This window comes from Mustela erminea, chromosome X, assembly GCF_009829155.1.
Source record: "Mustela erminea isolate mMusErm1 chromosome X, mMusErm1.Pri, whole genome shotgun sequence".
Lineage (NCBI taxonomy): Eukaryota > Metazoa > Chordata > Mammalia > Carnivora > Mustelidae > Mustela > Mustela erminea.
Genome location: NC_045635.1, coordinates 129,905,223 through 129,928,872, shown reverse-complemented (window position 1 = coordinate 129,928,872; position 23,650 = coordinate 129,905,223). Strand labels below are relative to the sequence as shown.

Here is a 23,650-nt window from a genome sequence, read left to right as displayed (position 1 = left end):
TGGGAGAAGATATGTGCAAATGACATATCAGATAAAGGGCTAGTATCCAGAATCTATAAAGAACTTATGAAACTCAACACCCAAAGAACAAATAATCCAATCAAGAAGTGTGCAGAAGACATGAACAGACATTTCTGCAAGGAAGACATCCAGATGGCCAACAGACATATGAAAAAGTGCTCAACATCACCTGGCATCAGGGAAATACAAATCAAAACCACAATGAGATACCACCTCACACCAGTCAGAATGGCTAAAATTAGCAAGTCAGGAAATGACAGATGTTGGTGAGGATGCAGAGAAAGGAGAACCTTCTTACACTGTTGGTGGGAATGCAAGCTGGTGCAACCATTGTGGAAAACAGCATGGAGGTTCTTCAAAAAGTGGAAAATAGAGCTACCCTACGACCCAGCAAATGCACTACTGGGTATTTACCCTAAAGACACAAATGTAGTGATCCAAAGGGGCACGTGCACCTGAATGTTTATGACAGCAATATCCACAATAGCTGAACTATGGAAAGAACCTAGATGTCCATCAACAGATAAATGGATAAAGAAGATGTGGTATATATACATGTGGCATATATATGTGGTATATGTATATCAGACATTTAACAGGAAATATTGAATGTCAATATTGAATATTGAATTTAACAGGAATTTATTGTGTGATATATATATATATATATCACATCTTCTTTATGTGTGTGTATATATATATATATATATATACACACACACACAATGGAATACTATGTGTTTTCTATGCAGCCATCAAAAGAAATGAAATCTTGCCATTTGTAACGACGTGGGATAGAACTAGAGGGTATTATGCTGAGCGAACTAACTCAATCAGAGAAAGACAATTTTCATATGATCTCTCTGATATGAGGATTTGAGAGGCAGCGCAAGTGGTTTGGGGGGTACGGAAGGAAAAAAATAAAACAAGATGGGATCGGGAGGGAGAGAAACCATAAGAGACTCTTAATCTCACAAAACAAACTGAAGGTCACTGGATGGTGGGGAGGTATGGAGAGGGTGGTTGAGTTATGGACATTGGGGAGGGTATGTGATATGGTGAGTGCTGTGAAATGTGTAAGCCTGATGATTCACAGACCTGTACCCCAGGGCAAAAATACATTATATGTTAATAACAATAATTTAAAAAAAAGAAATATTAAAAGGAATTTCTTGAGTGGAAAGGAGTTATCAAAAATGACAGTATAGAGGTAGGAAATACAAAGCAGTGAAAATGAATATTTCTGGAAAAAAAATCAGTTGAGGACCTCACACAAGAAAGGATATAAAATAAAACAACATATACCTAAAATATGGGGAGAAGAAAAGAGAATGGGTTCACCTTAAATGACCATCAACTTAATACAGATTTCTGCTATATGCAGATGTTATATATAACCTAATAGTAACCATATTTCAAAAACCACTAATAAATATGTAAAGAATAAAGAGAAAGAAAATTATATCACTAAAGAAAATCAGCAAATCAGAAAGACAAGAAAAGATCTTTCTTCAGAAAACAACCACAAAACAAATAAGAAAATGACACTAAATACGTATCTATCAATAATTACTCTGAAAATAGACTAAACACTCCAAACAGAAGACAGGGGTTGATAGAATGAATAAGAAAAGAAGATCCATCTATATACTATCTACAAGAGACTCATTTTCTTTTTTTTTCTTTTATAAATAACTTATTTTGTTTAAATTTAGTTAACCTGTAGTATATCATTAGTTTCAGATGTAGAGTTCAGTTATTCATTAGTTGCTTATAAGACCCAGTTCTCATTACATCATGTGCCCTCCTTAATTCCCCATCACCCTGTTTCCCCATCTCCTCACCAACCTCCCCTCAAGCAACCCTTATTTTTGTCCCTATAGTTAGGAGTCTCTTATGGTTTGTCTCTCTCTATCTCTGATTTTGTCTTATTTTATTTTGTCCTCCTTTTTCCTTTCCCCTATGATCCTCTGTTCTGTTTCTTAAATTCCACTGTGAGTGAAACCATTTGATAGTTGTCTTTCTCTTATTGACTTATTTTGCTTAGTGCTATGCCCTCCAGTTTCACCCACATCATTTTAAATGGCAAGATTTCATCCTTTTTGATGGCTGATTGATAATCCATTTTATATATTTTCCACATCTTCTTTATCCATTAAAACTAAAGACATGTAAAGTATAAAAGTGAAATGATGAAGAAATATTTACTATGCAATGGATGTCAAAAGAAAACTGGAGTACCAATACTTATTTTGGAAAAATCAGACATTAAAACAAAGACTGTAACAAGAGACAAAGAAAGACACCATATAATAATAAAGGGGATAATAAATATATGACAGAAAATATAACAATTGTAAATATGTATGCATGCAACATAGGAGCAAAAAATACATAATATGATTAAAACAAACATAAAGGAACTAATAATAATAAGGCAAAAATAATAGGGTACTTTAACACCCCACTTACATCAGTGGACAGATCATCTAACCAGAAAACCAACAAGGAAACAATGGCTTTGAATGACACACTGGAACAGATGGATTTAACAAATATATTCAGAACATTCCATCCTAAAACAGAATACCCATTACTTTCAACTGCACATGGAACATCCCCCAGAATAGATCATATGCTAGCCCACAAAACAAGCCTCAACAAATTCAAGAAGATCAAAATCATGCCATGCACTTTTTGTGACCACCATGCTATGAACTAGAAGTCAACCACAAGCAAAAATCTGGAAAGATCACAAATACATGGAGGTTATATAACAGGTCACTGAACAATGAATGGATGAACCAGGAAATAAAAGAAGAAATTAAGAAATACTGGAAACAAATGAAAATGAAAACATAATGGTCCCAAACCTTTGGGATGCAGCAAGTGTTCTAAAGGAAGTTTAAAGAAATACATGACTACCTCAAGATTCAAGAAAAATCTCAAATAAACAACCTCACATTGCACCTAAAGGGATTAGAAAAATTAACAACAAAGAACCCAAATTCATCACAAGAAATGAAATAATAAAGAGCAGAAACAAATGATACAGAAACTAAACAAACAAACAAACAACCCCAATAGAACAGAGCAATGAAACCAGGACATGGTTCGTTGAAAAAAATCAACAAAATTTATAAGCCTCTGGCCAGACTTATCAAGAAAAAGAGAAAGTAATCAAATAAATAAAATCACAAACAGAGAGGAGAAATAATCCCCAAATTACAATTATCAGAATATTATGAAAAACTCTTTTGAGGTTTTATTTGTGTGTGTAAGGTGTAATAAAGTGGTCCAGTTTCATTCATCTTCCTGTTGCTGTCCAGTTTTCTCAACTCCATTTGTTGAAAAGATTGTCTTTTCTCAATGTGAGACAGGAATCCATCAGAATCCTAGAGGAGAATATAGGCAGTAATCTCTTCAATATCAGCCACAGCAACTTCTTTCAAGATATGTCTCCAAAGGCAAAGGAAACAAAAGCAAAAATGAACTTTTGGGACTTCATCAAAATCAAAAGCTTCTGCACAGCAAAGGAAACAGTCAACAAAACAAAGAGGCAACCCATGGAATGGGAGAAGATATTTGCAAATGACAGTACAGACAAAAGGTTGATATCCAGGATCTATAAAGTACTCCTCAAACTCAACATACACAAAACAGACAACCATATCAAAAACTGGGCAGAAGATATGAACAGACAATTCTCCAATGAAGACATACAAATGTCTATCAGACACATGAAAAAATGTTCATCATCACTAGCCATCAGGGAGATTCAAATTAAAACCACATTGAGATATCACCTTACACAAGTTAGAATGGCCAAAATTAATAAGACAGGAAACAACATGTGTTGGAGGGGATGTGGAGAAAGGGGAACCCTCTTCCACTGTTGGTGGGAATGCAGGTTTGTGCAGCCTCTTTGGAGAACAGTGTGGAGATTCCTCAAGAAATTAAAAATAGAACTTCCCTATGACCCTGCAATTGCACTCCTGGGTATTTACCCCAAAGATACAGATGTAGTGAAAAGAAGGGCCATCTGTACCCCAATGTTATAGCAGCAATGGCCACGGTCACCAAACTGTGGAAAGAACCAAAATGCCCTTCAATGGACAAATGGATAAGGAAGATGTGGTCCATATACACTATGGAGTATTATGCCTCCATCAGAAAGCATGAATACCCAACTTTTGTAGCAACATGGACAGGACTGGAAGAAATTATGCTGAGTGAAATCAGTCAAGCAGAGAGAGTCAACTATCATATGGTTTCACTTATTTGTGGAGCATAACAAATAGCATGGAGGACATGGGGAGATAGAGAGAAGAAGGGATTTGGGGGAAACTGGAAGGGGAGGTGAACCATGAGAGACTAAGGACTCTGAAAAATAATCTGAGGGTTTTGAAGGGGTGGGGGGTGGGAGGTCGGGTGGTGGGTATTATAGAGGGCACGGATTGCATGGAGCACTGGGTGTGGTGCAAAAATAATGAATACTCTTATGCTGAAAATAAATAAAAAATAAATTTAAAAAAAGATTGTCTTTTTCCCATTAGATATTCTTTCCTGCTTTGTCAAAGATTAATTGACCATATAAATGTGGTCTATTTCTGGGTTTTCTTTTTGTTGTTTTGTTCCATTGATCTGTGTCTGCTTTTGTGCCAGTACCATACTGTCTCAATGACTACAGCTTTGTAATACAGCTTAAAATCCAGAGTTGTGATGCTTCCAGCTTTACTTTCCTTTTTCAGGATCGCTTTGGCTATTTGGGGTCTTTTGTGGTTCCATACAAATTTTAGGATAGTTTGTTCTAGCTGTGTGAAATATGCTGTTGGTATTTTGATAGAGATTGCATTAAATGTGTATGTTGCTTTAGGTAGTATAGACATTTTAACAATCTTTGCTCTAATTCATGAGGAGGGAATAATTTCCATTTCTTTGTGTCCTCTTCAATTTCCTTTTTAAGTGTTCTATAATTTTCAGAGTACAGATCTTTTACCTCTTCAGTTAGGTTTATTCCTAGGTATCTTATTGTTTTTGGCACAGTGCAAATAGGAACGATTCCTTGATTTCTTTTTCTGCTTCTTCATTACTGATGTACAGAAATGCAACAGTTTTCAGGGTGCCTGGGTGGTTCAGTTGGCTAAGTGTCCAACTCTTGATTTTGGTTCAAGTCATGATCTCAGGGTTGTGAGATGAAGCCCCACATCTGGTTCCCTGTTCAGCATGGAGTCTGCTTGAGATTCTCTCTCTCTTTCTCCCCAGTTCCTGTGCTCTCTCCCTCTCTCTCATAAATAAATAAATAAATAAATAAATAAATAAATAAATAAATAAAATCTCAAAAAAGAAATGCAATAGATTCCTGTACATTGTTTTTATATCCTGTGACCTTGCTGAATTCATGTATTAGTTCTAGCAATTTTTTGGTGGGATGTCTGGATTTTCTACATACAGTATCATGTTGTCTCAAAATAGTGAAAGTTTGACTTCTTCCTTGCTAATTTGGATGCTTTTGGTTGTCTGCTTGCTGAGGCTGACTTCCAGTACTATGTTAAACAGTAATGGTGAGAGTGGACATCACTGTCTTGTTCCTGATGATACAGGAAAAGCTCTGTTTTCCCCCATATATGTCAACAAATTAGAAAACCTAGAAGAAATGGATAAATTCCTAGAAACATATAAACTACCAAAACCAAAACAGGAAGAAATAGAAAATTGGAACAGTCTAGCAATCAGTAAAGAAATTGAATCAGTAATTGAAGAGAACCCAATAAACAAAAGTCCAAGACCAGATGGTGTCACAGGTAACTTCTACTAAACATAGAAAGAAGACTTAATACCTACATTTTTCAAACTATTCAAAAAAAAAAATAGAAAGGGTTAGGGTTCACCACTGAAAAAAGAGAACTGCAAGCCAAACTTCCTGGCTAACATATAGAGAAAAATTCTCAATAAAATTTAGCAAAACAAATTAAACTCTACATTAAAAGAATCATCACCATGATCACATAGGCTTTTTCCTGTTCAATATTTACAAATCAATTAATGCAATACACCACATCAACAAGAGGAAAAATTAGAACAATATGATCATTATAATAGATGCAGAGAAAACGTTAGTCATAGTACATTATCCATTCTTGATAAAAACCCTCAACAAAGTAAGGATAAGAGTAAACATACCTCAATATGATAAGGCCATATATGAAAAACCCACAGCAACCATCATCCTCAATCGGGAAAAACTGAGAACGTTTCTCCTAAGGTCAGGAACAAGACAAGGATGTCTACTCTCACCATTTTTATTCAACATAGTACTGGAAGGTCTAGCCACAGCAGTCAGAGGAACAAAAAGAAATAAAAAGCATCCCAATCAGCAAGGAAGAAGTCAACCTTCCACTATTTGCAGATGAAATGATACTCTATGTAGAAAACCCAAGAGACTTCACCAAAAAAGTGCTAGAACTGATCAATGAATTCAGTTAAGTGGCAGGATACAAAATCAATGCATAGAAATCTGTTGCATTTCTGTACACCAATCATGAGGCAGCAGAAAGAGAAATTAAGGAATCAACCCCATTTACAATTGCACCAAAAATAATAAGATACCTAGGAATAAATTTAACTGAAAACCATAAAGCACTGAGGAAAGAAATTGAAGACATCACAAAGAATTGGAAAGACATTCCATACTCATGGATTAAAGAACAAATATTGTTAAAACATCTATAGTATCCGAAGCAATCTACACACTTAATGCAATCTCTATCAAAATACCAACAGCATTTTTCATACAGCTAGAACAAACCATCCTAAAATTTGTATGGAACCAGAAAAGACCCTACAAACCTATAGTAACAAAAGCAGTATGGTATCAGCATAAAAACAAGACACATACATCAATAGAACAGAATAGGAAGCCCAGAAATAGACCCACACTTACATGGCAAATTTATCTTTGACAAAGCAAGAAAGATATCCAATGGGAAAAAGACAGTCTTTTCAACAAATGGTGTTGGGAAAACTGGAGAGCTACCTGCAAAAGAATAAAACTGGACCACTTTGTTACACCATACACAAAAATAAATTGAAAGTGATTAAAAACCTAAATGGGAAACCATAAAAATTCTAGAAGAGAACAAATAGAGCAACTTCTTTGACATCAGCCATAGAAAGTTCTTTGCAGATATGTCTCCTGGGTCAAGGGTGTTTAAACAAAACCAATAATAAACTATTGGGACCTCATCAAAATAAAAAGCTTCTGCACAGCAAAGGAAACAATCAGAAAATGAAAAGTCATCCTAAAGAACTGGAGAAGATACTTGCAAATGACATATCCAATGAAGGGTTAGTATCAAAATGTATAAAGAAGTTTATAAGTCAACACCCAAAAATGAATAATCCAGTTAAAAATTATAAATGGCAGAGGACACAAACATACATTTCTACAAAGACATCCAGATGGCCAACAGACACATGAAAAAATGTCCATATCACTTACCATCAAGTAAATGCAATAGATACAGAATGAGATATCCCATCAGAGCTGTCAGAATGCCTAAAATCAACATAGCTACCAGAATGGCTAAAATAAACAACACAATCAACAACAGAGGTTGGCAAGCATGTAGATAAAGGGGAATGCTCTTGTACTATTGGTGGAAATGCAAACTGGTATAACCACTCTGAAAACAGTATGGAGTTAACTCAGAAAGTTAAAAATAGAACTATTCTATGATCCAGCAGTTGCCCTTGGATATTTACCCACAGAATACAAAAACACTGTATTCAAAGGAATACATGCACCCTTATGTTAAGAGCAGAATTATTTACAATAGTCAAGATATGGAAGCAGCCCAAGTGCCCATCAACTGATGGATAGATAAAGAAATGTGGTATATATATATATATATATATATATATATATCATTTTTTGTAGCATATATATATATATATGCTACAAAAAATGAAATCTTGCCATTTGCAATGACACAGGTGGAGCTACAGAATATTAATTTGAGGCAAAACAGGTCTGTTAAAAAATGACATATGATTTCAATCATATATGGAATTTAAGAAAAGAACAAATTTTAAGAAAAGAACAAACCAGCAAATGGGGGGGGGGGAAAGAAACAGAGAGACAAACCAAGAAACATACTGTTAACTGTGGAGACCATACTGATGGTTACCAGAGGGGAGAGGGGTGGGGGGGATGAATTACACAGGTGATACGAACTAAGGGGAGCACTTGTGATTAGCACCAGGTGTTGTATGGAAGTATTGAATCACCGTATTGTACCCCAGTAGCTAATATTATGCTATATGTTAAATAAAAACTTAAAAAAAAAGAATTTGTAGTATTTCTGAAAATAAATGTGAACATAGAGACTAAAAGAGAAGGGACAATTGAATATCCACTTAAAGAGTATTTAGAATGCCAAATTCCATCTTTAACTCAGCTGGGTGGATGGTTGCCATGTTTATTCTCATGCCAAAGTCGACTGAGGTTTTATTCTCTGGAGAGGTCTCTGAACTGCAGGACAATAGGCCCATACCCTCACACTGACCCTAAAGCTAACCCTAACCCTTATGCCAGCCATATGTCAAGCCCTACTCCAAGATCTGAGGAAAGAAAAGACTTGGTGTATATAGACAATGTTATATTACTCAGCCATGAAAAAGAAATCTTGCCCTGTGCAAGACATGGATGGAGGTAGAGCATAAAAACCTAATCCCAAACCAAACCCTAACACTAACCCCAAACTGCTAACCACTAACCCCTAACCCTAAGCTCTCACCATGACCATAACCCTGCCCTAAAATTAGCCCTCTGTAAAGGTCTCTGAACTGCAGTACAATAGGTCCATACCTCACCACAGCCCTAACCTAAACCCTTACCCTTATTCCAGACCAACACTGAACCCTACTCCAAGATCTGAGAAAAGAAAATATGTGATTGATATATATATATATATATATATATATATATATATATATATACACACACACACAATGGAATATTATTCAGCCATCAGAAAGGATGAATACCCAACTTTTGTATCAACATGGATGGGACTGGAAGAGATTATGCTGAGTGAACTAAATTAAGCGGAGAGAGTCAATTATCATATGGTTTCACTTACTTGTGGAGCATAAGGAATAACATGGAGGACATTGGGAGATGGAGAGGAGAAGGGAGTTGGGAGATATCGGAGGGGCAGATGAACCATGAGAGACTGTGGACTCTGAGAAACAAACTGAAGGATTTGGAGGGGAGGGGAGTGGAGGATTGGGTGAGCCTGGTGGTGGGTATTAAGGAGGGCATGTATTGCATGGATCACTGGGTGTGATGTGTAAACGATGAATTCTGGAACACCAAAAAGAAATTAAAAAAAATTTTTTTAAGTACATAAAAAACTTTTTTTAAAAAGACTTTAATATATAGTATTCCATTCTCACCCTCAACAGATAACCCTATTTAACAAATTATCCTTAAGTTTACAATAACCTCCATATTGCTAATATCAAAGGTTAATTATTAGTCTTCACCTCAGTTGACCTGTCAGTATTACCTACATTGTCAATTACTCTTTCTTTCTTGGAACACTTTATTCATTTGGCTTCCAGGACACCTCTTTATACTTCTCCTATCTCACTGGTTGTTTCTCCTCCATATCCTCTGGTAATATTTTAGCCCCCAGCTGCAAAATAGTGAAGTAACACAAGACTCAATCCTTGGTCCTCTTCTCGTTTCTGACCCCACTCATTCCTTAACTGTTATCATTCCAGTCTCCTGACTTTAAATGCCTTCTATATATAGAGGGCTGTCAAACTAATATCTATAGCTTAAGATCCCTCCCCTGAACTTCAGAATAATATATCCCATTACCTACTCAATGTCTCCACTTGGATGTTCAATAGACGTCTCCTACTTAACATGTCCAAAACCCCAGTTCTTCATTCTCCAACAAAAATAAACCAGTTCTCCTATAATTTTCTCCATTTTAATAAATAGTACCCTTGCTACTCTACTTCCTCAGGCAAAATATTGGAGTTATTCTTGTCTTCTCTCTCTCATTCCCCAAATTTAAGTCACCAGCAAGTCCTTTCCATATTTCCTTTTAGATATATCCAGAGTGTGACCGTATATCCTCATTCCCTCTGGTAACACCCTGCTCTAAGCCACAATCACCTCATTTCCATATCACTATAATAACCTGCTAACTGGTCTCCCTACTTATACTCATGCTCCCTCTAGTCTATTGTCTATACAGCCGCTAATGCGAGACTATTAAAATGTATGTCAGATTATGTCAGTCTTCACCTAGTAACCACACAATGGCTTTCCAAATATCTCATACTGAAACACAAAATACAGTGATTTACAAAATCTTATATAACTGGGCCTGCTCTTATTGCTTTCATTTCAACTGTACCACTCTTTATTCAGTGTGCTGAAGACACACTGGTCTCCTTACTATTAATTGAAAACCCCTAGACACTCCTTTTGCTTAAAACATTCTTCTTCTATCCTCTTGGCTCATCTTATCAGTTTCTTTAATTCCTGGCTCAAATATTACCTTATCAGAGAGGCTTATTCTTGTTGTTCTATCTACAATAGCATACACCATGTGCTCACATACTCACAGACACACATACATATGCCCCTGTCATTTGCTGTCCACCTTATTCTGCTTGATAGCACTACCTGAATCATACACTTTTTTTTTAATTTTTAATTTTTTATTAACATATATTTTTATCCCCAGGGGTACAGGTCTGTGAATCACCAGGTTTACACACTTCACAGCACTCACCAAAGCACATACCCTCCCCAATGTCCATAACCCCGCCCCCTTCTCCCAAACCCCCTCCCCCCAGCAACCCTCAGTTTGTTTTGTGAGATTAAGAGTCACTTATGGTTTGTCTCCCTCCCAATCCCATCTTGTTTCATTTATTCTTCTCCTACCCACTTAAGCCCCTATGTCACTTACACAATGAATCATACACTTTTTAAAAAAGAGATTTATCTATTCATTTGAGAGGGGGAGGAGCAGAAGGAAAGAAAAGTAGGGCCCAATGCAGGGCTCAGTCTCACTATCCTGAGATCATGACCTGAGCCAAAACCAAGAGTCAGACACTTAACTGATTGTGCTACCCAAGAACCCCTTGAATCATACAACTTTGTAGTCTTTAGATTTTCACTGAAATATAAGCTCTATAAGAAATGAACTTTATTTTACTTGCTGCTATATCTCCTATCTCCAATTTCTAAAAGAGTAATTGGCACATAATAGCCACTCAACAGCCATTTTCTTAGGCTTAGACAAAGCTATATGGAATATTATATTATATTATATTATATTATATTATTTACAAATAAAAACCCTGATTATTGCCTTTTTTTGAACAGGGGCTTATTTTTATTTTATGAATGTGAATTATTTAATGATGTATTCTAAGAATGATGAATCTTTCTCTAAATACTATTTAAGCATATTTATAGTTCTTTTCTGTTTTCTCCATTTACTAGTTCCTTGAATGTTAGTTATGTTAGTTGAGCCTGGTGACTCCCTTCAATGTTTTTACTTTTCAGTAAATACTTCCTTCTCCTAATGTCCTCCATGTTATTCCTTATATTCCACAAGTAAGTGCAACCTGATAACCTTCAATGTCAGACTTCATTTTTAAAGGTTTCATCCTGAAGCAATCACCAGTGACAGAGGGGGTCAAATCATGTAACTATTCCTTGGTTCTTTAATTAAATATACCATCTATCATTTTATGGCTCATTCCCTTCTCCTTTTTGCTACCTCTGACCTAAGGTTATTCCAGAGTTCTGGAAAAATTAATTTTTGGAGGGTCTCTCTTTTGCCTGTGTGGTGATGTCACTTCCTGAACTCTATTTCTGGTGATTACCTAACTGAAAAAAATGATGTTTGATACAACCTGCCACCAGGCAAACATATTTTCCCTTACACATATGATTAGCAAAGAGTTGAGAAGCCCTGCTTTAGAGTGTCTCAATAATGCTTTTGGTGTGGTGGCATAGTTTCCCTTCTTGTATTACCTTTGTCTTACTCAGGGTTGGCCTTTATGCCAAGGGACCTGGCTGATTTCCAGGCCGTTGTTTCCACATAGTATAATAGCTATAGCCAGTGAACTGAAAGTGCATTTCCTGCCACCATACTATAAAATTATAATTAATGTAATAGGAGAATGCACTTCTGGTTTTGGCAATGATATTTGGGATGCTGCATCAGGGCTGGTAGCTTTAAAGAGTAGACAATATTTTGGAATATGGATTAATGGAGATAGAACCACTATGAATACTTCCTGTTAAAATGTGCCATACTTGATCCATTTAGAGATAAATATACAACATTTTGATAGTACAACATTTTAAATGAAAGTAGGGAAATCTTGGGCTCCTGGGTGGCTCAATGGGTTAAGCCTCTGCCTTCAGCTCAGGTCATGATCTCAGGGTCCTGGGATCAAGTCCCGCATTGGGCTCTCTGCTCAGTGGGGAGCCTGCTTCCCCCCCCCGCGACCTGTCTCTCTGCCTACTTGTGATCACTCTCATTCTGTCAAATAAATAAATAAAATCTTTAAAAAAAAAGAAAGTAGGGAAATCTTATTTTGGACTATAAACTTTCCCTTAAAGAAAACTTAGGGAGGTGGGTCTTATTTTAAGAAATATTTTTCTAACAACTAATAAAGTAGTCTTCTTTACCAAGTAAGTTCTCAATTAGATACTGATTTACAAACTATCATTGATACTGCAATAATGAATCCTTCAATGAGCTGAAAATTTGATTAAGCTCTAGGGCCCTTTTCTCTTTTTTTAAGATTTTATTTATTTATTTCACAGATAAAGACACACCAAGAGAGGGAATACAAGCAGGAGGAGTGGGAGAGGGAGAAGCAGTCTTCCTGCTGAGCAGGAAGCCTGATGTGGGGGCTCAATCCCAGGACCCTGAGATCATGACCTGAGCCGAAGACAGTTGCTTAACGACTGAGCCACCCAGATGTCCCTCTAGGGCCCTGTTCAAAGCAACATTCTGTAATTATGCACTGGGGTAATTTAGGCATCTAAGGAAAGAAAACTAATTTTGAATCAGGAGCATTAAACGTGAGGACTTGTGATTTCCCTTTAATTTAGAGAAAAATTATCTTGTGCTTCAGAAAGGATGCAATGCTGTGGGCAATTAAAGGCTAAAAGTTTGCTTGGAACCAGGTAACAACATGATGCCCCCAGTTTAAACAAAACTGGGGGCATCACGTTACTTGATTTCAAGCTTTACTACAAACCTGTGATCACCAAAACAGCATGGTACTGGCATAAAAACAGACACATAGACCAGTGGAACAGAGTAGAGAGCCCAGATATGGACCCTCAACTCTATGGTCAAATAATCTTCGACAAAGCAGGGAAAAAATATACAGTGGAAAAAAGACAGTCCCTTCAATAAATCATACTGGGAAAATTGGACAGCTATATGTAGAAGAATGAAATGTGACCGTTCTCTTGCACTGTACACAAAGACAAACTCGAAATGGATAAAAGACCTCAACATGAGACAGGAATCCATCAGAATCCTAGAAGAGAACATAGGCAGTTACCTCTTTGATATCAGCCATAGCAACTTCTTTCAAGATACATCTCCAAAGACAAAGGAAACAAAAGTGAAAATGAATTTGTGGGACTTCATCAAGATCAAAAGCTTCTGCACAGCAAAGGAAACAGTCAACAAAACAAAGAGGCAACCCACAGAATGGGAGAAGATATTCACAAATGACAATACAGACAAAAGGTTGATATCCAGGATCTATGAAGAACTTCTCAAACTCAACACACACAAAGCAGATAATCATGTCAAAAAATGGGCAGAAGACATGAACAGACAATTAATTCTCCAATGAAGACATACAAATGTCTATCAGACACATGAAAAAATGTTCATCATCACTAGCCATCAGGGAGATTCAAATTAAAACCACATTGAGATATCACCTTACACAAGTTAGAATGGCCAAAATTAACAAGACAGGAAACAACATATGTTGGAGGGGATGTGGAGAAAGGGGAACCCTCTTCCACTGTTGGTGGGAATGCAGGTTTGTGCAGCCTCTTTGGAGAACAGTGTGGAGATTCCTCAAGAAATTAAAAATAGAACTTCCCTATGATCCTGCCATTGTACTACTTGGTATTTACCCCAAAGATACAGATGTAGTGAAAAGAAGGGCCGTCTGTACCTCAATGTTTATAGCAGCAATGACCACGGTCACCAAACTGTGGAAAGAACCAAGATGCCCTTCAACAGACAAATGGATAAGGAAGATGTGGTCCATATACACTATGGAGTATGATGCCTCCATCAGAAAGGATGAATACCTTTTGTAGCAACATGGACAGGACTGGAAGAGATTATGCTGAGTGAAATAAGTCAAGCAGAGAGAGTCAATTATCATATGGTTTCAGTTATTTGTGAAGCATAACAAATAGCATGGAGGACATGGGGAGTTAGAGAGAAGGGAGTTGGGGGAAATTGGAAGGGGAGGTGAACCACGAGAGACTATGGACTCTAAAAACAATCTGAGGGGTTTGAATTGGTGGGTGGGTGGGAGGTTGGGGTACCAGGTGGTGGATATTATAGAGGGCACGGATTGCATGGAGCACTGGGTGTGGTGCAAAAATAATGAATACTGTTATGCCAAAAATAAATAAAAAACAAATAAATAAAAATAAAACCACATTGAGATACCACCTTACACCAGTTAGAATGGCCAAAATAAGCAAGACAGGAAACAACGTGTGTTGGAGAGGATGTGGAGAAAGGGGAACCCTCTTACACTGTTGGTGGGAATGCAAGTTGGTGCAGCCACTTTGGAGAACAGTGTGGAGATTCCTCAAGAAACTAAAAATAGAGCTTCCCTAAGACCCTGCAATTGCACTCCTGGGTATTTACCCCAAAGATACAGATGTAGTGAAAAGAAGGGCCATCTGTACCCCAATGTTTATAGCAGTAATGGCCACGGTCGCCAAACTGTGGAAAGAACCGAGATGCCCTTCAATGGACAAACGGATAAGGAAGATGTCCATATACACTATGGAGTATTATGCCTCCATCAGAAAGGATGAATACCCAACTTTTGTATCAACATGGACGGTACTGGAAGAGATTATGCTGAGTGCAATAAGTCAAGCAGAGAGAGTCAACTATCATATGGTTTCACTTATTTGTGGAGCATAACAAATAACATGGAGGACATGGGGAGATGGAGAGGAGAAGGGAGTTGAGGGAAATTGGGAGGGGAGATGAACCATGAGAGACTATGGACTCTGAAAAACAATCTGAGGGGTTTGAAGGGGCGGGGGGTGGGAGGTTGGGGGAGCCAGGTGGTGGGTATTATGGAGGGCACCTATTGCATGGAGCACTGGGTGTGGTGCGTAAACAATGAATTCTGTTACACTGAAAAGAAATTTAAAAAAAAATTGCTTGGAGATATATGTGGTCCATAGTTTGGAGCCAAAAGGAGACAACAAAGAATTCAAAGCATTAAATGAAAAATAAAAATACAGAAATATAGTACCTGGAAACTTTGTGTGTAAAGTGAACATTTCCAGTAGCCTTCTTACAAAATTCTAACCAATCATTTATCCAACCTTCAAAAACTATTCCCATGCTTCTATTCTAGAATTAGCTGCAGATTATTCAAGAGTTCATTCATTGAGGCTATACAGCAGTCCATTATAGATAACCAGGTTAGTCCTTCCAGAAGTTGAGGGCACTCTAGTGAAGAAAGACTAATGTAGATGTACAGTTATTTATTAATGTTAGAGAATGTAATACTCCAAACACAACACGGTAAAGTAGAGTGAAAAATAACTGGTCACTATTGGAACCATCTTAAGGCTTGACAAATACATAAGAGAAAATGTTTTTTTTCCTCTGTACAATTATAAATTGAAGATTATTGATAAATTGAAGTTATTATTGGAGATATGAAATCCTAGAGAATAAAAAAGTTAATTTAAGGTGAGGAGATTTTCCAACTGTTTATAAAAACTTTGTATTGTCTTTTGTTCATTAAAATGAAAATATGTAATTACAATATTAGAACAATATTAAAAGAAATATTAGAAATGTGTTACTAATGAAACTCTTCTCTACTGAAATAATTTCTTAAAATCAAAGCAATAGGAAAAAATTAATGTCAAATTTCCCATAGTGTCTAAACCAGTTCATTTCTATAAATTATTCTTGACCAAATGTCCCAGAAACAAATCAATGTAAAAAATTATTAAGATTTATTTGCTTACAGGTATGAGAGAAAGTAATGTGAAATGCTTTTTGAAGAGAAGAATTTTGTTATGAGCCAATTCATACTGCTGCAAATATCTTGGATCCAAGTCTGAAAGGCAGAAATGCAAATAATGATAGCACTGCTGCCGCTGCCCTAGATTGAATTACAAAACAAGCAGCACATTTAGAAATTTATGCTGGAAAAATCCTTTCAAATGTGTCTGAATACAGAACAGTTACAGTGTTTGTGCAGTCATGCAGTTTGGTCTTGTGCCAAGTGTAACGCTCTTATTCCTGGTCCCACCCTACTTATGAGGAATCTGAAGGCCAGGTTACAATTCAAGGTCTCTATGGCTGGCTCAAATTCCTACCCAGTGTTTCAGAGCCTTCAGCCCTACTAAATTTGCTAGTGAAAATAATATTAATAACCTTTGGTCCTTACTATGTACCAAGCATTATGCAAGGTTAATTACATATTTTGTCTCAGTTAAGCTTCACAACAAATTTATAAGGTAAACACTCATATTCAGATAGGGAAATTGATGCTCAATGGGGTTAAAAAATCCTCAAGGCCAAATTGTTTTATGTGTTTAAATGGAAGTCTACTGAGATATTAGTAGTCAATTCTGAGGTCAAGGATGATTTTTGTCTGGAAGACAAAGCCAGGTATGTTAGTGTAGTAAGTTCTCCTAAGCCTGAACATTTAGTTTCTGCTCTCACAGGTGATCCCTGCTGACTGGAAGTTTTTGTTATTCCTGTTGATTGGTTACACCCAAATCTTTATTTTTTTAAAAGATTTTATTTCAATTCAAATTAGTTAGCATTTAGTGTATTATTAGTTTCAGGGGTTAATTTAGTGATTCATCACTAGCATATAACACCCAGTGCTCACCACATTAACCCTCCTTAATGCCCATCACTCACTTACCTACATACCCCATCCCCTTCCCCTCCAGGAACCCTTGTTCTCTATCGTTAAGAGCCTCTTATGGTTTGATTTCCCCTATTTTTATCTTATTTTACTTTTCCTTCCCTTCCCTGTGTTTGTTTGTTTTGTGTCTTAAATTCCACATATTACTGAAGTCATATGGTATTTGTCTTTATCTGACTGACTTGTTTCGCTTATAGCATAATACAGTCACACCTTTAAAAAGTTGTCAGTGGGTCTCAATAGCTTCATGATGGTCCTTGTACCAGGCCCCAGTCTTATGTGTTCCTCTGTAGTAATGCAACTTATTACAACAGGGTCTCTGATGCACCCTTACTGACAGAAACAGTTAAGTAACAGGTGAAAGACCCTTTCCACTCTCCAAGAAAACCAACCTATGGAACACCAACCAGTGTATCCCTTCTAATTGCCTATTCTTTGGTTTAAGCAAAATTTAGGGAATTAAAGTTGGTCTTGGATGAGGTGAGTTTTTCCAGCTTAAAAAAAGATGGTTTCTCTAGAGCTCTTCCTGAGACGGAAGTTGCATTGAATCTCTCTGTTCTTCATAAGAAATGTTTGAGTGGTGGCAAGAAACTAGGAATTGAAGGGTGTTTCTATGTTCCTTAGACATGAATTCAGACATATTGGAAGTTGGTAAAGGAGTTTTGCAGTCAGTACTTTACCATTCTAGTCTTCCTTGATCCCATGTTTTTCTAAAATACAATTTGATCAGATGCACGCCAAAAAGAGCCCCCAAGGCCCAATCCAATGAATTGAGGCAGCCTGAAAATATAGGCATTACCTGGAAAGGCTGACAAGAAACAATCCACAAGTAGAATGGCCCAGGCCAAGCCAAAGGAGTCCATTACTAAGAGTGGTACAGCAGGTTTCTGTGGAAGACTTTGTTTCCCTCTATAATGTGAACAAAGATTGTGTGAAGCTGTGGCTCTCTCTGACTTTGGTGTTCTGGGTCTGTACTTATATCAGACTTTTTTCTTCTTTTTGGGGTGTGTGTGTGTGTGTGTGTGTGTGTGTGTGTGTCTAATTCTCTCTGTGGGATTAGTATTTTTCTGTACAACATAACACAGAGAGAAACATTTTAAAATGCATTTGCTAGGAAAAGTCCCTTCCCCTTGGAATCTGAACTGAAACCAACACCACACTTTGCAGAGATATAGATGGCAGGAATGTTGAAGGGAAATGTCACCCCAGCTGCCCTAGGAAGCAGGAGCACTTTGGTTGCTGATTAACCACTTCTTGCCCATTACTGTGGCAGGTTGGCTTCCTTCACACAAATTAACTTAGATCTTCCAGATAATATTGTGCCTGACCTTGCAAGAGCACATTATCATAAGAAGTTACCTGTTCATGCTGTTCTTATTTCTCCAACACTCTTGCTTATTCATAGCATTTGACTGGAATTTTTACAGTAGGAGCATGCACACACACACACACACACACACACACACACACACAGAGAGAGAGAGAGAGAGAGAGAGAGAGAGAGAGAGAGAAACCAGTTTCAGAATTGTCTGGAATTACGTTTTTTGAATATTCAAACAAATTTTCCCGACCCTCACCTCCCTTACCTCCAAGGTCCCAGAGTGGCAAGATGCCTTGAGTGTTAGGCTCTCTTCTTTCTTCTTTTCTCTGAACCCCTCTCTTGCCAAAGTCACTGGGCTACATAAAATTACATGCCTTGCTGTGTTGCATTATTTCTGTGGGCAGTCCAGCTCCCAAGAAGAGAAGAGAAAACTGGGCTATGCAAACACACTTTTTCCTTAATATAAATATATAAAATATATAAAATACATAAAATATATAATATAAACTGAAACATGAAATATTTGTCCTTTTGTGTCTGGCTTATTTTATTTAGCATAATGTTTTCAAGGTTCATTCATACTGTAAGATGTGTCAGAATTTCATAACTTTTTAAAGCTGAATAATACACTATTATATGGACAGACCACATTTTCTTCATCCATTCATCTGTTCATAGACATTTAAGTTGTCTGCCACTTTGATACTGTAAACAGGAATCCTGTGAAATTTGGTGTACAAGTTTTTGCTTAAAAACCTGTTTTCATTTCTTTTGTGCATATACTTAGGAGTGCAATTGCCATGTCATATAGTAATTCTATGTTTAACGTTTTGAGTAATTGTTAAACTGTTTTGCACAGTGACTGAATCATTTTACTTGTACATGTACATGTACCAGCAATGTGCAAGGGTTCCAATTTCTCCACAGCCTCACCACTTGTTATTTTCCATTAAAGAAATTATGAGTGCTGTGAAGTGTGTAAACCTGATGATTCACAGACCTGTACCCCTGGAGATAAAAATATATTATATGTTTATAAAAATTAAAAAAAATTTAAAAAAAGAAATTATTGTGGTCATCCTAGTCGGTATAAAATGGTATCTCATTGTGGTTTTGATCTGCATTTCCCTAATAGAGGAATGAGTGAGAATCACAGAAAAGATAGATATGTTTTTGTTTTCCTTTCATGTAAAATATTCCAGGAAGAACTGTTTCTCTCAGAATAGATTTATGAGATAGGAACAATTATTGCGTTAATAAATAAGGAAACTGAACTCAGAGAGCTAAAATTATTTACCCAAGGTCACACAAACAGGTGATAAAGTCATGTCACCCATGAAATTTGACCTCAGAGTCTGTATGCTTAACCACAATGCTGCAATGACACTCTGAAACTAAACTAAAAGGTACCTACGAACAGAAACATGTGTCTTCTATGCTTGCTCCACCTCTCTCACAAACTAACTAGACAATACTGGACTTTGCACACAAGAAGAATTCTAGAAATATTTGTTAACCAATCATGGAAATACCAAAAGCTTTGCTGAAGGGCTCAGAATTGTTGAAATGGAAATTGTATGAGTAGAGTAATTGTAACTAGAAAGAGTTTTATTAATACTTCCTGATGCAGCTGTTCTAATCTGAGTGGTTCTTATCTGTTATCTCCCTGGGATATATGTTTTTTTTTTTCTTCAGGACCTACATTTTTCTGTGTACTGTGTAAATAAAAGAGGAATTCAAAAACCCCATCTTGTGGGAAGACATTCTTCCTGCCTAAAGTTCAAACTTAAAACCAGTCTTGCACTTTGCTCTAGCTTGTATGATAGGAAAAATAATTGAAATAAAAGTACTTACAACTTACACTCCACACATCCACTTAGAATTATGCCCTTGCACACTCTGTTCCTGAAATTTGTTCCAAAGATCAGGATAATGGTTAAGAGAGTGAAATGAAACAAGCCAGGATTTGCTTGATTTATATTGGAAAGAGTAGACAATTACTAAAAGAAGGAAAAATTAACTTGGGCTAGATACCAGTGTTTTAGGTAATTTTGAAAGAGAAAGAGATTGGAGTACCTACTGTACCATGATGAGTGGGGATTTCAGGAAGTAACTAGGTGAAAAGTATTTTTAAGCTATTTTGCTGTGTATTGTGAAAGGCATATAAGAGGCAAAAATCAAATGCGATGTTTTTACTTTCTTTTGGGATTTTAGACAACTGTTTATTTAAACATGACACCATGCTGAAACTGCCACAAGGTGGATTGATTTTTTATAGGTTATATTTGGAAGATAAGATCTAATTTTAGCAAGGGTATGGGGAAATGATAGAGATACATATTGGTACAGCCACTTTGGGGTATAATCTGGCAGTTATAGTAAAGTTCAAAATGTTAATCTATGACACATCAATTATATTTCCTCCTCTGAGAAAAATATACATGTGTATTAGAAGACATGTACAAGAATATTTTCTACAACACTGCAAAACAGCCTGAATGTCCAATAACAGAGAAATAGTTAAATAGAAATTGTATATCAAATAGAATGCCACAGTCACAATAAATTTATTAAAGCTATATATATATCAGTATGAATATATCTTTAAGATATAACACTGACTGAAAAAAGCAAGCTACAGAATGACACACACCATATGATAACATTTATGTAGAAAGCATGCAAAAATAATACCATATATTTACACATATTCTTGTAAGTGCATATATGTAAGCATAAAATAAAAAAGCATTATGAAATGGTACACACAAAACTTAGAGCAGTAATGACTTCTGGGGTGGAGAAGTGAAAGTAATCAGAAATAGTGACCAAAAGGGACTTTAGACTTGTATGTGATGTCTTAATTCTTTTTCTTTAAAGTCAGTATACCTTTAATATAATACCACCCTTAGTCTCACCTTATATTTCTATATCACATTACAGTTTTACAAATTTTTCATTTATTTTATCTCACAATCTTTATAACAGCCCTCTGAAGTAAGCAGAACAAGAAAAATGATCGCAGTTTAGTTTTGTTTTTAAAATTATTTATTTATTCATGAGAGACAGATAGAGGCAGAGGGAGAAGCAGGCTTCCCACAGAGCAGGAAGCCTGAAGCAGGACTTGATCCCAGGACCTTGGGATCATGACCCAAGCCAAAGGTAGACCCTCAACCATCTGAGCCACCCAGGTGCCCATGACTGAAGTTTTATAGAGAGGGAAAATGAAGCTAAAAGAGATTAAATGACTTGCTTACAATCCTATATTTAAGAAAGACAGAGATAAGAACCCAAATGTCATGTCTCCTGGCCCCATCAGATCCCACCCCACCACAGGTGTCTCCAGACCTGACATTCTTAAAAGTTGCTATTATTTGAAGCATATTTGGACTTGTCTTTATCGCCTTAAGTGGCAGGTAAGAAATATACCAAAAAATAATCTTAACTGTTCCAAAGTTACATCTTATGTCTGACTTAAAATTATATGTCCCATGTGCTTTATTCACAAGTATAAGACTCTGATGATGCACAACTGTTTTTAAAAATCAGCTTGACCCTCAGAAGAGAAATAATCTAAGCTTTGGTGAGTGCTGTGAAGTGTGTAAACCTGGTGATTCACAGACCTGTACCCCTGGGGATAAAAATATATGTTTATAAAAAATAAAAAATTAAAAAAAAAATTAAAAATTAAAAAAAGAAGAGAAATAATCTAAAATATACCTCAGATTATGGTGATATTTTAAAACAGAAGTTATACATATTTCAGTGCTAAAGTGTTTGCATTGATCAATGCAGTTTTTTGTTCAGTTCTCTTTATGACCAAAATAATTTGAAGTAGTTACAGTTAGAACACAGTAGTTTGTCTTGAGAAAAAAATAATATATGTCACAACTGAGGGTGGAACTCAAGGTTTTTGTTATTAATTTTTTTTTTTTTTGGTTTTTTTTTTTTTAAATTTTTTAAGTGTTTCTTCACAATCTAGGAAATTATTCTTTTAAAAATTATTTTGAAATGGGAAGCTACAAAAATAGTCAACAAAATTTTGTGAACCCTTCTCCTATCTTCCCCTAATGGTGACATCTTAAATAATTTAGTATAATATCAAAACCAGGAATCTGACATTGGTAAACTACTGTAAGACCACAGATTTTATCCAGTTTTCACCATTTTAAAATCTGCATCTGTGTGTTGGTTCTATGCAATTTAATTCCTCGCATAGTTTTGTGTAAGTATCACAACAATCAAGATACAAAGCTATTCCATCACCATAAAGGAACTACTTTGTTCTACCTATTTGTATTCTCGCTCACCCCCTGCCACACCCCACCTCCATCCCTGTCCCCTGGGAACCACTAACCTGTTCTTTACTTCTGTAGTTCAGTCATTCTGAGAATGTTATATAAATGGAAACACGCAGTATGTAACATCTTGGAATTGGCTTTTTTATTTAAGCATAATACCCTTGAAGTGCATCTAAGTTGTTGCATGTATCAATGGTCCATTCATCTTTATTGCAGAATAGCAATCCACAGTTTTTTTTTAAAGATTTTATTTATTTATTTGACAGAGAGAGATCACAACCATTCATCTTTATTGCAGAATAGCAATCCATAGTTTGGTTTTTTTTTAAGATTTTATTTATTTATTTGACAGAGAGAGATCACAAGTAGGCAGAGAGGCAGGCAGAGAGAGAGAGAGGAGGAAGCAGGCTCTCCCCTGAGCAGAGAGCCCAATGTGGGACTCGATCCCAGGACCCTGAGATCATGACCCGAGCCGAAGGCAGCGGCTTAACCCACTGAGCCACCCAGGCGCCCAGCATTCTATAGTTTAGATCTAAAATAGTTTGCCAATCATTCACATGGTTGAACAGCATTTGAGTTGTTGACAGTATTTTTCTATTTTTACTTATTATTATTAATATTAATGTACAGGTTTTTATATGAATATAAGTATTCATTTCTTTAGATAAATGTACAGGAGTATAAATGCTTGGTTTTATGGTAATTGAATATTTATAAAAACTGCAACAATTGATTTCATAGAGCCTTTACTATTTGGCATTCACACCAT

The 23,650-nt window shown here is 36.3% G+C and overlaps 1 protein-coding gene across 3 annotated transcripts in view; it reads right to left on the bottom strand.

Moving 5' to 3' along the window:
- Nucleotides 1-23,650, bottom strand: part of SPRY3 (sprouty RTK signaling antagonist 3) — a 159,109-nt gene that overhangs the window by 41,891 nt on the left and 93,568 nt on the right. The window contains exon 1 of one of the 3 annotated variants that reach the window (XM_032330245.1): nucleotides 18,846-18,863. The exons of the other annotated variants lie outside the window; for them this stretch is intronic. The gene's annotated coding sequence lies outside the window, so the exon portion shown is untranslated. Of the gene's footprint in view, nucleotides 1-18,845; nucleotides 18,864-23,650 lie in introns of those variants that run through there. 3 annotated transcript variants of the gene reach the window in all.